The sequence below is a fragment of the Canis lupus genome, chromosome 13 (genome assembly GCF_048164855.1).
Source record: "Canis lupus baileyi chromosome 13, mCanLup2.hap1, whole genome shotgun sequence".
NCBI lineage: Eukaryota > Metazoa > Chordata > Mammalia > Carnivora > Canidae > Canis > Canis lupus.
In genome coordinates this window covers 3,787,681-3,801,512 of record NC_132850.1, presented here as the reverse complement: position 1 = coordinate 3,801,512, position 13,832 = coordinate 3,787,681, and the positions used below count along the sequence as shown (strand labels likewise).

General features: G+C 41.4%; 1 pseudogene; it reads left to right on the top strand.

Annotated features, from left to right (window-relative positions):
- The first annotated feature begins 1,588 nt into the window (after positions 1 to 1,588).
- On the top strand, positions 1,589 to 12,075 carry LOC140602357 (uncharacterized; annotated as a pseudogene).
- Positions 12,076 to 13,832: the final 1,757 nt, after the last annotated feature.

Below are 13,832 nucleotides of genomic sequence, written 5' to 3'. Positions count from 1 at the left end.
TAGGATTAAGACTTGTAGAAATCAGCCGTTTCCCCCACCTTGATGCCTGTCAGTTATACTCTTTCTGTAGCTGACTAAAAATGATTATGTAATCCATCTGTTTTCCACTTACAAAGTCTTTTCCCTAAATGAAACTTGAAATTGGCCTCTTGCCAATGTTCCTTTATAGCAAGACATAACAAACAAAAACAAAACAAAAAACCAGAAACTTTTGAGCGCCTGGGTGGCTCAGATGGTGGCAGACTACTGGTTTCCGCTCAGGTCATGATCTCAGTGTCCTGGGATCCAACCCTCCCTGGGGCTCCCAGCTCAGCAGGGAGTCCGCTTCAGAATTCTCTCTCCCTCCGCGTCTCCGTCTACTTGTTCTCTCTCTCTCTCTCTCTCTCAAATAAATAAATAAGTCTTTAAAAACAACAACCAAAGCTTTGAAACATACTCAAAATTAGGCTGCCTAAAACAAAACAAAACAAAAACAAAACCCTTTTTAACAGGGCTCTAATACACTGAACAATTTATATTTTAAAATTATTTGACAAAACTTGTTTATGTTATTCCTGTATCACTAAAAGAAGTTAAATTATTTTTAAAAAGAAAATGAAGGGATCCCTGGGTGGCTCAGTGCTTGAGCGCCTGTCTTCAGCCCAGGGCCTGATTCTGGAGTCCCAGGATCGAGTCCCACATCGGGCTCCCTGCATGGAGCCTGCTTCTCCCTCTGCCTGTGTCTCTGCCTCTCTCTCTCTCTGTGTCTCTCATTAATAAATAAATAAAATCTTTAGAAAAAAAAAAAGAAAGAAAATGAAAGAAGAAATTATAATTGGCCAAGATATGTTTTTTAATTAATTAATTAATTTATTTATTTATTTATTTGACAGATGCAGAGATTACTTTTATTATGTTAGAATATTCCTTAATGGGTTGGCAATTATTCATGTGAAGGAGAGTTCAGAAAACAGATTTATGACTGTATTAGCCTTGTCCTTGATTAGAGATTTATGAATCATACAAAAAATATTATTCCCTAGAGAAGGTTATTCTAGAAGTAGGAGTAGAAAAGGTCTAAGAGGCTGTGAACTTGGAAGAGCATCTCCCTGCTTGTCTGGCTGTTCCAGTTGGACCACAAGACTTGGGTACAAGGATGGACATGTTTTCTCTGTTGGATTTAAAGCTTTACAACAGTTCGAATGCTCTTTCCTGCATACAACAGGTCGAAGGCCTAGTTAATTCGGTCAAAAGACTGTGAGTCACAAATTCATCAACTTTTATCTCTTTGGACATCTATTCAGACACCAACTCCTTTTAATGAATTACTGTTTCCTACTTGCTGTGTGTCGATATGGCATATACTTATTATATGTCACGTCTAAAATAATAAATAAAAAATTCCGTACACGTTTGCCTTCAATATGACCAGAGCCCTGGGCCATGAAGCTCAAGCGCCACCCAACCAGAAATCTCCACCAGGTGAAGAGGAAACTCCTACTGCTCTCGGGACAAAAACTCCATGAGCCTTCTGGGAAATGTAGTCTCAGGTGGAGTCCCTGGAGGACCCTGGGAAATCTGGGCGGGGCGCTCCTTCCGCGCACGCGCAGAGGGGCCGTGGGGGAAGTGCCCTGTGTTCTCCCGCCGGCTTGGTCGCTGAGCTGTCAGTGACTCTGAACGGCTGGAGGGACAGATGAAGAGCAAAGACCGGCTGGTTCGTGCAAAAGAAGTAAACCTGTCGGTAACCCGTCTGCGCGGGAGCATTTGGCTCGGAGAAAGCCGAGGAAGGGCCAGGCTCCCGGAGCCCGGGTGTGGCTGGGGTGCGGCGGGTCAGTCGCTCTGTTGCAGGTGCTGTGCACTGCGCTGTGCACTGCGGACGGAGCCTGGGCATTGAACTTGCTCACCTCATTCTAGGAGCCTTTTTTTTTTTTTTTAAGATTTTATTTATTTAGTCATGAGAGCCACACACAGAGAGAGGCAGAGACACAGGCAGAGGGAGAAGCAGGCTCCCTGCAGGAAGTCCGACGTGGGACTCGATCCCCGGTCTCCAGGATCACGCCCTGGGCTGCAGGCGGCGCTAAACCGCGGAGCGCCCCCAGGGATCCCCGCTCCAGGAGCCTTTTGCCTCGCAGAGGACAGTGAACCCCCTCAGGGCGGCGGGGATGAGAACCAGCGTTCCCGTGCCAGACACTGTTAAGCACTTTGCAAAGAATGTGGCATTTACTTGTCATGGTTACTCTGTAGGGTAAGTGTCCTCATCGTTTTACAGAGAGATGCGGAGTTGCCTGCTTCACATCACACAGCAAGTAAGTGGAGGAGATAGTATTCAAACTCCACGCAGTTTTACCTGAGATTTCATTTCTTTTTGTAATGTAGTACTCTGCCTACAACAAAGAAGTTTGCATTCTTTCTGAGGAGTGAGTGCTAAGTGAATCTCAACTTGTGATCCGTGATTTTGTTTTTGTGTTTTTGTGATCCCTGGTTTTTGAGAGAACTCTTGGTGTCTCTGCAGGAAGGCTGTGTAATTGAACCCGTGGGTCCCTCTTGCATGTTCCTGCCAGTTTTGGTTTCCAGCCGCCCCAGTTAAAATCTGCAGGAGGCCGACCTAGGGCCACAGGTGATGGTGAGTTTACAGACTTGGGGCCCAACGTGAAGGTTCCAGTTGAAGGAGTGTTGCTTCTCTGTCATCCAGTCCGTCTTTTCTAGAAGAAGGAAACGGGAGGAGACTGTCCGGAACTGTGACTTTCCAATCCCATTTCAGGAGAGACAGGCATCAAGGTTTGTCCCTCCTGTCTAGTGAGAGTAGGGCTTGACTCATGGCATTACCTGTGAGTGCCTTCAAGGACTGTGTGGGTAGAGGGGTCCTAAGTGTTTGAGAAGAGAGGTGAGAATTACAGAAAAACGGAGAGTTGGGTGTATGTGGTCAGACTCCACAGGAAGAGGATAGTCACAGGAGGAGCCTGAGGGGTGTGATCAAGGAAAGGAAGAATCAGGACCTACTACCAGAAGAAACTGGTAGCTCTTTGCTAAACACATTTCCACCCCCCTCTCCATCTGCCTGCCCTTCCCTTTGTTGGTGTCTCCTCCCCTCTCCCCGTCTCTCACAAACACATCAGCACAGCTGTGTTCCCTTCATTTCCTTTTGGTCCATTGGATCTTTCAATATGAGGCTGGCTCCATACTGTTTGTTGTTACATTTGCCTTTTGGGGATACTGATTCTTTCTCTTCCCCTTACCTAAATGCAGAAATAGTTTACAGAGTAATTACAGACCAGGAGTGCTAAAAGGTCTTTAGGAATCTTCTAGTTCCACTTCTTCATTTTAAGGAGGAATGAAACTAGCTCAGCGATGGCCATTGAGTGCCTGCGACCTCGTGTCTTGTTAGTGGCTAAGAAAGGCCCCAGATCCAGTCTTTAGTTTCCAGACCATTGTTCTTTTTCCTGCCTCACAGTTCCTTTGGGCCCAAGTTGCTTAATAAGTTTCTTTTTTTAATATTTAGTTTATTTATTTATGACAGACACAGAGAGAAAGGCAGAGGGAGAAGCAGGCTCCATGCAGGGACTCTATCCTGGGTCTCCAGGATCACACCCTGGGCTGAAGGTGGCACTAAACCACTGGGCCACCGGGGCTGCCCGCTTAATAAGTTTCTTTAGAAAACGTGTAGCAAGGAGAAAACCAACACTAAAAGGGGTTTATCCTTTAATTTAATTAATTTAATTAATTTTTAATTTAATTTAATTAATTCAGCAAACATATGCTAAGTATCTGTTGTGGACCAAACACTGTGCTGGTGCTTGGTGTACTGTCAGTGAACAAAATAGAGCCTGTTTTTCATGGAAGGAAATAAAAACCAAATGAACAGGTACAGAATCTGTGTTTGAGGAAAAGGAGTAAGGGTGTATGGAGTGATGGTGACAGTGAGGGAGGCTATTTTATATGAGGTGGTGAAGCAAAACCTCACTGCTAAGTGACTTGAGGAATGTAGACAGTGAGCTGTGCCATATCTGGGTTTTTCCTGGGGAAGAACAGACCAAGCAGAAGAAATGTACAGAGATCCTGAGTAATCAACCTTGGTATTCTTTTGGAAGAATAGCAAGAAAGCTGAGGTCTGATCACGGTGAGCTGTAAGGGAGGGATTGAAAGATTGAAGTAGACGAGGTTAGAAGAGGTGAAACCAAGATGGTGTAGGGACTTACAGACCTTGACTTAAATTTTATCTGTATCTTTGCAAATTGCAAATCTGTTTTTTATGTGTATATGTGCATATATATATTTGAAAAAAGTAATGCATTATAAAAAAACCTAGAAAGTACAACCATAAAAGTTACATATGACCCTATCTCTTTACACCTCTTAAGTAATAATTATTTACAGTCTGATATATGGCTGCCAAGGTTGTGCATCTCTGTGTCTGTGTCCATATTTTTTAAAAAGTGCAGGGAAGGATTGTACTAGTATTTTAATGTATTTTTTTCACCTACAAATATAGATGGAACGCCTTTCCATAACAATATCTTCCTATCGCATTTTTTAAAAACACCTTATTAATGGATATTTAGGCTGTTGTCAGTGCTTTCATATTATTTTTTTAGTGCTTTCATATTATAAGCAATGATGTGAAAACTGCTTTTTATCTCTCCTGTCCTCCCTTTTTTTATTTTTAAAAATAATTACACTTTTACTGAGTGCTTACCATGAGCCATATATTGTTGTGAATGCTTTACATGCATTAATTTAGTTAATCTTCACAAAAGCCCTGTGAGATATGTACTGTTATTATCAGCATTTTGCAGATAAGGAAAGTGAAATACAGAGTGGTTAAGGTAGTTCTCTCAGGATCACACTGTTAGTAGGTGGAGTAGCTGAATTTGAACCCTGCCTGCCTGGCTCCCCTTCCCAGGCTTTAATCTTTGCATCCATCTCTTTTTATTTCTTAGAATAAATTTCTGGGTGAAAAGAAATCACTAGATAAGAAATTAACAGTAAGTCGTGATAGATCAATAGGGAAGAAATGTTATTCTCTGCCCAAGAGAGAACATCCTTGTCTGGGTTTCCTACAATCATATCAGAATTAAAACTGGAAGGGGATCCCTGGGTGGCTCTGCGGTTTAGTGTCTGCCTTTGGCTCAGGATGTGGTCCTGGAGTTCCGGGATCTAGTCCCACATCGGGCTCCCTGCATGGAGCCTGCTTCTCCCTTTGCCTGTGTCTCTGCCTCTTTCTCTGTGTCTCTCATGAATAAATAAATAAAATCTTTTAAAAAAGTGGACAAGTTGGTGCTTCCAGAATATGGACTTCTTGACTTGTTTGAAAAGTCATTCTTCCGCAAGTAGCCTTTTTTGTAGCTGGCATATGAATACTTATCTCTAGGCTGGAAAGGCAGAGAAAAATACCTGTAGTCTTGTTTTCATAGATCTATGTCCTTTCCCATGAGCATCAGAAAATGACCAGTTTCCAGGCAAGACATCCATCCATCCATCTGTTCATCCATTTGTTCAATCAAATTTCGCTTTGTTTTCTGGTAGATTTGCAGTGACTTTTAAGAATCCACGTACTAACATGGAAAAGTCTCAATATATTAAAAAACAGGAAAAATACAGATAGAAATTTAAATTGAATACAAGCTTAGGAAGCTGATATGAAGGCCAGAGGGTTTGCACACCATTTGTAAACATGTGTTTAATCTTGGCAGTCATAGGAAAACCATATGCAGTCAGTGAATTCTTGCCCTTGTCCTAGAGAATAAGGTCTAACAATTCCATTGATAAAGGTTGGGCTGGCACAGACTATGAAAGAAAAATTTTGCCAAGTGTTTATTATGTAAGAGATTTGTTATGGATGCAATAGCAGTTTTCCTATGACCATTGTTTAGCGTCCTTTTGTATAAACATAATACATGAGGCTAAAACAATACTCACTGAACTTAATATTGTCTCTCTCTCTTTTTCCTTCTCTTCCTCTCTCCCTCCCCATATATATGGATGTATATACATGTATGTATATATACTTGTGTGTATGTATGTGATGAGACAGTTTGAATGTGATTTTCTTCTCTCACAAATTTTAATTCTGAGTCAAGTATGTACGTAGTATGTACATAGTACATAGTACATAGAGTTGCCCCGTATAACTCACTGCAAACTCAGAACAATGAACAGAATCAGAGGAATTGCTCTGAATCCCCTCCACATCCCCCAAGTGGCCTCACTACAGGTTGAAGATGAATGTGCTGTTACAGGCATCAGTGACATTCCAGGATGTGGCTGTGGACTTCACCCCAGAGGAGTGGCAGCTGCTTGAATGTACTCAGAGGAAACTGTACTGGGATGTGATGCTGGAGAACTTTATTTATTTATTTAATAAATTTATTTTTTATTGGTGTTCAATTTGCCAACATAGAATAACACCCAGTGCTCATCCCATCAAGTGCCCCCCTCAGTCTCAGTGGATAAGGACAGTGGGTGATAACTCTTCAATTTAACTAAGAATATACTCATAAGTGCCCTTCCCTTAGGACTTGTGGAAGCTGTGGATGTTCTGAAGCTTTCCTAAGTTTGGCCCTGAATGGTAGCGGTTACAGATTCTTAATCTTAACTCTTTGAGATCATGCACAAACAGTGTGTTTATGCTTCTACCTCTCAAATGGAGGAGCAGGATCTTTTCTGTTCTTTCCTTTTTTTTAAATTTTTTAAATTTTATTTATGATAGTCACACAGAGAAAGAAAGAGAGAGGCAGAGACACAGGCAGAGGGAGAAGCAGGCTCCATGCACCGGGAGCCCGACATGGGATTCGATCCTGTGTCTCCAGGATCGCGCCCTGGGCCAAAGGCAGGCGCCAAACCGCTGCGCCACCCAGGGATCCCTGTTCTTTCCTTTTTAAAGATTTTATTTATTTATTCGTGAGAGACACAGAGAGAGGCAGAGACACAGGCAGAGGGAGAAGCAGGCTCCCTGCGGGGATCCTGATGTGGGACTTGATCCCAGGGCCCCAGGATCACAACCTGAGCCAAAGGCAGACACTCAACCACTGAGCTACCTAGGCGCCCCAGTCTTGTCCATTCTAAAGTCTGTTTGTCATTCTTTCCAGGCCCTGAGACTCAAGGAGGCAGACCTGAATTGTGAGGTAGTCGTTTATCTCTAGCATTTTGTCTCCAGTTCTGTTTTGTTTCTCATGAACAGGGGACCCAGTTACCAAAACAAAAGTGATCTTCAAGGCAGAGCAAGGACAAGAGCCATGGATGGCAGAGGGAGAGAAGCCACGTTGGCACTATCCAGGTGAGTGAAAGAAAACCAGGCAGATGAGAGTCCTTGGAATTGAGATTCCAGTTGATCAGTGTGAGGGACAAGGTACCTTTAAAGCAACTCTTTCAGGAAGCACCTCTTAAGAGCCCCACACCTTTGGAAGTGACTGGGTGCACTTGACATAATATCGTCAGATCCCCAGATAACACCTTCGCTGTCACTCTGTCCACATAGATGCTCTTTCTCTTTGCCAGCTCTTGTATGGAGGGATATCCCTCTCCCCTGTGCCCTGGCTCCCTGCACCTCCTGTTCCATGTAGGTCCTTGCTTTGTTCTTTTAATTTGTGAAATCCTCATTCTTCTTCCTTCCTTGGTGTGTTCACAGATCTTTTCCAGACATCTGGTTCTTGTAAGGTAGTTATGTTGTATGGATTTGAGAAATAAGGAATAAGCTAAGAGTCTCAAGTGTTACACGAATATTCCCCCTTAATGGAAGGGAATCCGATCTCAGAAATAGTGAAAAACCCTCTTCTCCCCAATTTCCCTAATGTTACTATATTAGTGGACTTAGCATTGTAGGGATTTGAGTTTGGCCGTGATGATGTTACACTGCACAAGTTGCGGCATCATGGCAACAATCAGAACTGACCTTCTTGACTACAAAACATATAAAGGCAAAGTTGCTAAAAACTAGAAGTTTTGTGTTTCAGGTCTCCAGAGTTAATAGAAGTCATTAAGTGTGGAGACCAAAATGGGAAATGTTGATTTGAAGCATGTGGTGGCATGGGCAAAGCAGGGTTCTGGAGACTGTTCTATCTGGGAGATTGAAAGAGGTTATAAAAAGTAGGTGATTTTCAGGACAAAGTCATGTCAAGTGATAGAAATAACTGATAATAGATGCAAAAGGAATTTATGTCTGGTCTTTTTTTAAAGATTTATTTATTTATTTGAGAGAGAAAGAGAAATTGTGGCAGGGGGTAGGGACAGAGAGAATCCAATCCCCATGCAGATGCAGAGCCTCATGCAGGGCTCTATCTCAGGACCCTGAGATCATGACCTGAGTCGAAATCTAGTTGGGATGCTTAACCGACTGAGCCACCCAGGTGCCCCATGTGTGTTTCATCTTTTAAATACCTTATATGAGCGGAATCTTACAGTATTTATCCCACTCTGATTGGCTTATTCAATTAGCCTAATGTCTTCAGGATTTATCTATATAGCTTATGACAGAATTTCCTTCTTTTAAAAAGTATGTATGTATATACTCTATTTTCTTTATCCCTTTATCTGTTGATTAACATTAGATTATTTCCAATTCTTGGCTATTGTGAATAATGCTGTGATGAACATGAGGCTGTAACTATCTCCAGGAAATCCTGTTTTCAGTTTTTCTGATAAATGCTCAGAGTGGGATTGCTGGATCATATAGTGGTTCTATTTTTGATATTTTGAGGCTGCACAATTTTACATTCCCACCAGCAGTGTACCAGGGTTCCAGTATCTTCACATCTTTGCCAGTACTGGTTATTTGTTGTTGTTGTTTTATAATAGACATCCTAACAGATGTGAGGTGTAATCTTATTGTGGTTTTGATTTGCATTTCACTGATTAATGATATTGAACATCTTTTCATATGCCTGGTGACCATTTATGTCTCCTTTGGAGATAGATAGGTCTATTAAAGTCCCTTGCCCATTTTTTTTTTGCCATTGAGTTGTGGGAATTGCTTATAGATTTGAGATCTTAATCTGATAAATTGTTTAAGATTTAATTTATTTATTCATGAGAGAGAGAGAGAGAGAGAGGCAGAGACACAGGCAGAGGGAGAAGCAGGGTCCACGCAGGAAAGCCGATACGGGACTCAATCCTGGGACCCCTGGGTCGAAGGCAGACGCTAAACCACTGAGCCACCCAGGGATCCCCTCTGATAAATGTTTTAAAAGTATTTCTTCTAAATCATTCTGTAGGTTGCCTTTTGACTCTGTTGATCGTTTCCTTTGTTGCACAGAAGCTTTTGAATTTGATGTGGTCCCACTTATCAGTGTTTGCTTTTGCTGCCAGTGCTTTTGGAGTCATATCCAAAAAGTCTTTGCCAAGACCAATCATAAGAAGTTTTCCCCCCTGTGTTTTCTTCTAGGTATTTTATAGTTTCAGATCTTACATTTAAGCCTTTAACACATTTTTGTATATGGTGTAAGATTAGGGTCCACTTTAACTCTTTTAGATGTGAGTATCTGGTTTTCCCAGATATCAGCCATTTGTTGAAGACCATCCTTTCCCCATCCTTCACTTTTTGAAGGATGGAAGCCTGCTTTTTGCTTTTGAAGACTATGTAAGCATGGGTTTATTTCTAGGCTCTCTCTTCTCTTCCATTGGTCTATATGTCTTATATTTATGCCAGTACTATACTGTTTTGATAACTGTAATTTGGTAGTATGGTTTCAAGTCAAGAAGTGTGAAGCCTCCTGCTTTGTTCTTCTTTCTCAAGAATATTTTAGGTATTTGAGTCCTTTGTGGTTCCATATGAATTTTAGAATTGTTTTTTTCTATTTCTGCAAAAAAAAATGTCATTGGAATTGCATTGAATTTGTAGATTGTTTTGGGTAGTGTGGACATTTTAGCAACATTATGTCTTCTAGTTCACCAACACAAGATGTCTTTCCATTTACTTGTCTTTAATTTCTTTCAGTAGTATTTTGTAGTTGTCAGTATACAAGTCTTTAACCTCCTTGTTAAGTTTATTCCTAATTGATTCTTTCTGATGCTATTATAAATAGGAACATTTTCTTAATTTCCTTTTTTGGAGTGTTTCAGTGTATGGAAACATAACTGATTTTTGTATATTGATTTTGAATCCTGTAATTTTGCTGACTTTGTATATTAGTTCTAATAGTTTTTATGTGAAATATTTAGGGTTTCCTACATATGAAATCCTATCATCTGTGAACAGAGATATTTTTACATCTTCCTCTCTAGTTTCGATGCCTTTACTTCTTTTTCTTACTGAATCTACCTAGCTAGGACTTCAGGGCTATGTTGAATAGAAGTGGTCAAGATAGGCATCGTCGCTGACCTTATAAATTTAAATTTTTTTCTTTTTATAACATGAGATTGGAAAGAGTAACTGGGAATGTTTCTTTTTTTTTTTTTTAATTTATTTATGATAGTCACAGAGAGAGAGAGAGAGAGAGAGAGAGAGGCAGAGACACAGGCAGAGGGAGAAGCAGGCTCCATGCACCGGGAGCCTGATGTGGGATTCGATCCCGGGTCTCCAGGATCACGCCCTGGGCCAAAGGCAGGTGCCAAACCGCTGCGCCACCCAGGGATCCCGGGAATGTTTCATTTATCACCTTTTTAGAAGTTAGCTGCTTACTCGATGATATACTAGAGAGACAGGAGGGAAGCAAAGACAATTTTTCGAATCAAGAGATGTTCATCTTTGAGAAAACACTGACCAAGGAGAGAGTCCAAAATTGCAATCTGAATATAAAATTTATTTCTTCAAGACAAAGACAACATAAATGTGAATCAAATGGAAAGAGTCTGCAACATAATTTGTACTTGCTTAGTTATAATAGAAGTTATATTGGAGAAAACTCTTGTGAATACAAGGAATGTGGAAAAGCTTTCAAAAACAAATTTTGTCTCATTAGACATGAAAAGAAGCCTATAAGAAAAAAAAACCTTTGGCTGCACTGAATGTGGGAAAGCCTTCCAAAAGAAGTTTCATCTCATTAGACATGAAAAAAACATATGAGGAAAAAAAAACCCTTTGAATGCAATGACTGTGGGAAAGGCTTTAACAGTAAGGGACACCTTATAGCTCATCAAAAAATTCATAGTGGAGAGATCCTTTGTGTGCAACGATTGTGGGAAAGCATTTATGCATAAAGCACAACTGGTGGTCCACCAGAGACTTCACACTGGAGAGAAACCTTATGAATGCCATCAGTGCGGGAAGTCATTCACTTGGCACTCTTCCTTTACCCAACATGTGAAATCTCATACACTTGAGAACTTATGTGAATGTAAAGAATGTGGGAAAACCTTCAAGTACAGTTCATCCCTTTATAACATTCTAGAATTCATACAGGAGAAAAACCATACAGATGTAGAGAATGTGGCAAAGCCTTTGCAGACTCCTCAGTGCTTGTCATGCATCAGAGGATGCATACAGGTGAGAAACCTCATGGATGTACTAAATGTGGAAAAGCCTTCATCAAGAAGTCACATCTCCTTAAACATTACTCAACTCCTACAGCAGACCAAAACAAATGTAGTGCATGTGGGAAATCTTTTAACCGGACGACACATCTTATTCTCCATCAAAGAAGTCATAAAAACATGGAAGCTGCATGAATGTGGGAAAACTTGCAGTTAATTAGCCTTTTAATGAAGCAGCAAAGAATTCATCATGAGAATTGGATAAATGTGGAAAAGCATGCTCTGAAATTCATATTCTGTGATACTACTACTTTTATTGAGAAGATTACAGAAAATTTTGAGTTGTAAGTTGAAAATCGTACTATATAGTGTAAAACTGAGGAAGTTTGGGTAACCGTAGATTTGAAATATATGCTATGCACTTCTTACACAAAATTATATCTGTTATGGTGATGGTTATACGGCATTGTGATTGTACTTAATGCCAATGAATTGTACACTTAAAATGGTTAAAATAGTAAATTTTATTGCAATAAAAAAATATATAAGACTTCAAACTAGGATTATATCTGGTAAAATATCTGCTAAATACCATCATTGTCTCTTCAAACCTAAAATCACCATATGCAGGATTGCCAATTCGTGAAACTTATGGCTTACTGTATAGAATAAAGTTCAGTACTGTAAACTTTATCTCTAACCATTTCATGGCACCTGTGTATAGTTGTGGCTGTTGTTACTGAGCCTTCTGGAGCCTCCTTTTAAATAACATAAGTCAGAGAGAGTGATGAAGTCTTGTACTGCCTTTGCTCAGCTGGGACATTGGGTAATATATTTGATGTCTATGCAGAACACCAAAACGTGTGTGTGTGTGTGTGTGTGTGTGTGTATTTAATCCTGATTGGACACTGAAGAAAGAAAGCAGCTGTGTTTTGTAATACTTCAAGCACTTAATACAGGAAGAGACGCATTTCTTCAGGTAATCGTGTAAATAAAAGCCATCCTATTTCACTGGCACAGCTACATAAGTAGGAGTGAACCTACTCAGGCAGCACATAACTAGGGTACTTCATTAGAAAAATTAGGCATCATGATCCTTTGCAGAGACTTCTGGAAGAAAATTATTACTTTTTCATTTTGGAAGTGGATTCAGAAATAGGCTTGTTTGGAAATTTCCAGGTGACTAGCACAGGTGTATCAAGCTATTGAAAACCTTTTCTGCTTCCTTGAGCTGTATAGCAGCTCTTTTTTAATTTGACATTATGTAAATTCTGTTTTCTTTTTTTTGTTGTTGTTGTTTTCTTTTAAGACACATGAACCAACAGTGATTTAAGTGGAAATTTTACATTTCACTTTAAGTGTTGCTTGATAATGTGAAAGTCTTTAAAACCCTTTCTTCAGTGGTTGTGAGGCTTAGGTCCAGCCTTGAGCTTCAACCTAAGTTCTCTAAATCAGCTTTTCTCTTGCAAACCTAAGTTTTAGTATTAAATGTGTGAACTTGGAATTATTTTTCTTTCATGAGCGTTTTTGTAGGGTGATGATGGGTGAAGGCTTATGCATGAGAGTGATTTTTCTGAATATCCATCACATCTAAGTTAAGCCTTGTCTCGCAAAGTTTTCCATACTAAGACTACATGCTAATTAAACAGGTAGTCACAACTCGGCAAACCACAAAGGTGTGTATGTACACTAATTATAAACTCAGCTTTCTCAAGTTCAGCTGCCTTATCGCTTATTTCCTTTTAAAGCTGTCATTTTGCTTTACTGAACGTTACTCTTCACCTTCTAGCTCTTTCTCAGCTCCCGTCCTGAGCAGTAATCGCATCTGAGCATACCCGGGGGGTTGGCAGGGGTCACCCTGGGCTGGGGCTATGCACCGCAGTGGCGTGTGGGAGTGAGGGCCGCATGCTCTGACCCCTGGCGACCCTAGGTGAGAACGCCTGCTGGCCCAGAGGAGCCGGGGCGAGGACATTCCAGAAAGGACCCCCGCCCACATGAAAGCAACCGGCCCCTCCGTGTCTCAGCCCCAACCCCCAAGCAGCCAGACTCCCAAGTGCGAGGCTCGGGCTCGCAGCTCTGCGGTGCAAGCCGCCACATCGGAAGGAGGGAAGCCGTCCTTCCACAGAGGGTTCCAGAAAGTGAAATTGAAATGTGACCTTCCGGGACGCCTGGGTGGCTCAGCGGTTGGTCGTCTACCTTCAGCCCAGGGCATGATCCTGGAGACCCGGGATCGAGTCCCACATCGGGCTCCCTGCATGGAGCCTGCTTCTCCCTCTGCCTGGGTCTCTGCCTCTCTCTCAGTCTCTGTCTCAAATAAACAAATAAAAAAAAAAATAAAATAAAATGTGACCTTCCCGGTCTCCGGCAGGGGTGGCAGGGGAACTCCGACGGGCCACCGGGCAGGTGGGTCACCCGGCGCGTCGCAGGGGCTTGTGGGAGGTGCCGCGGGG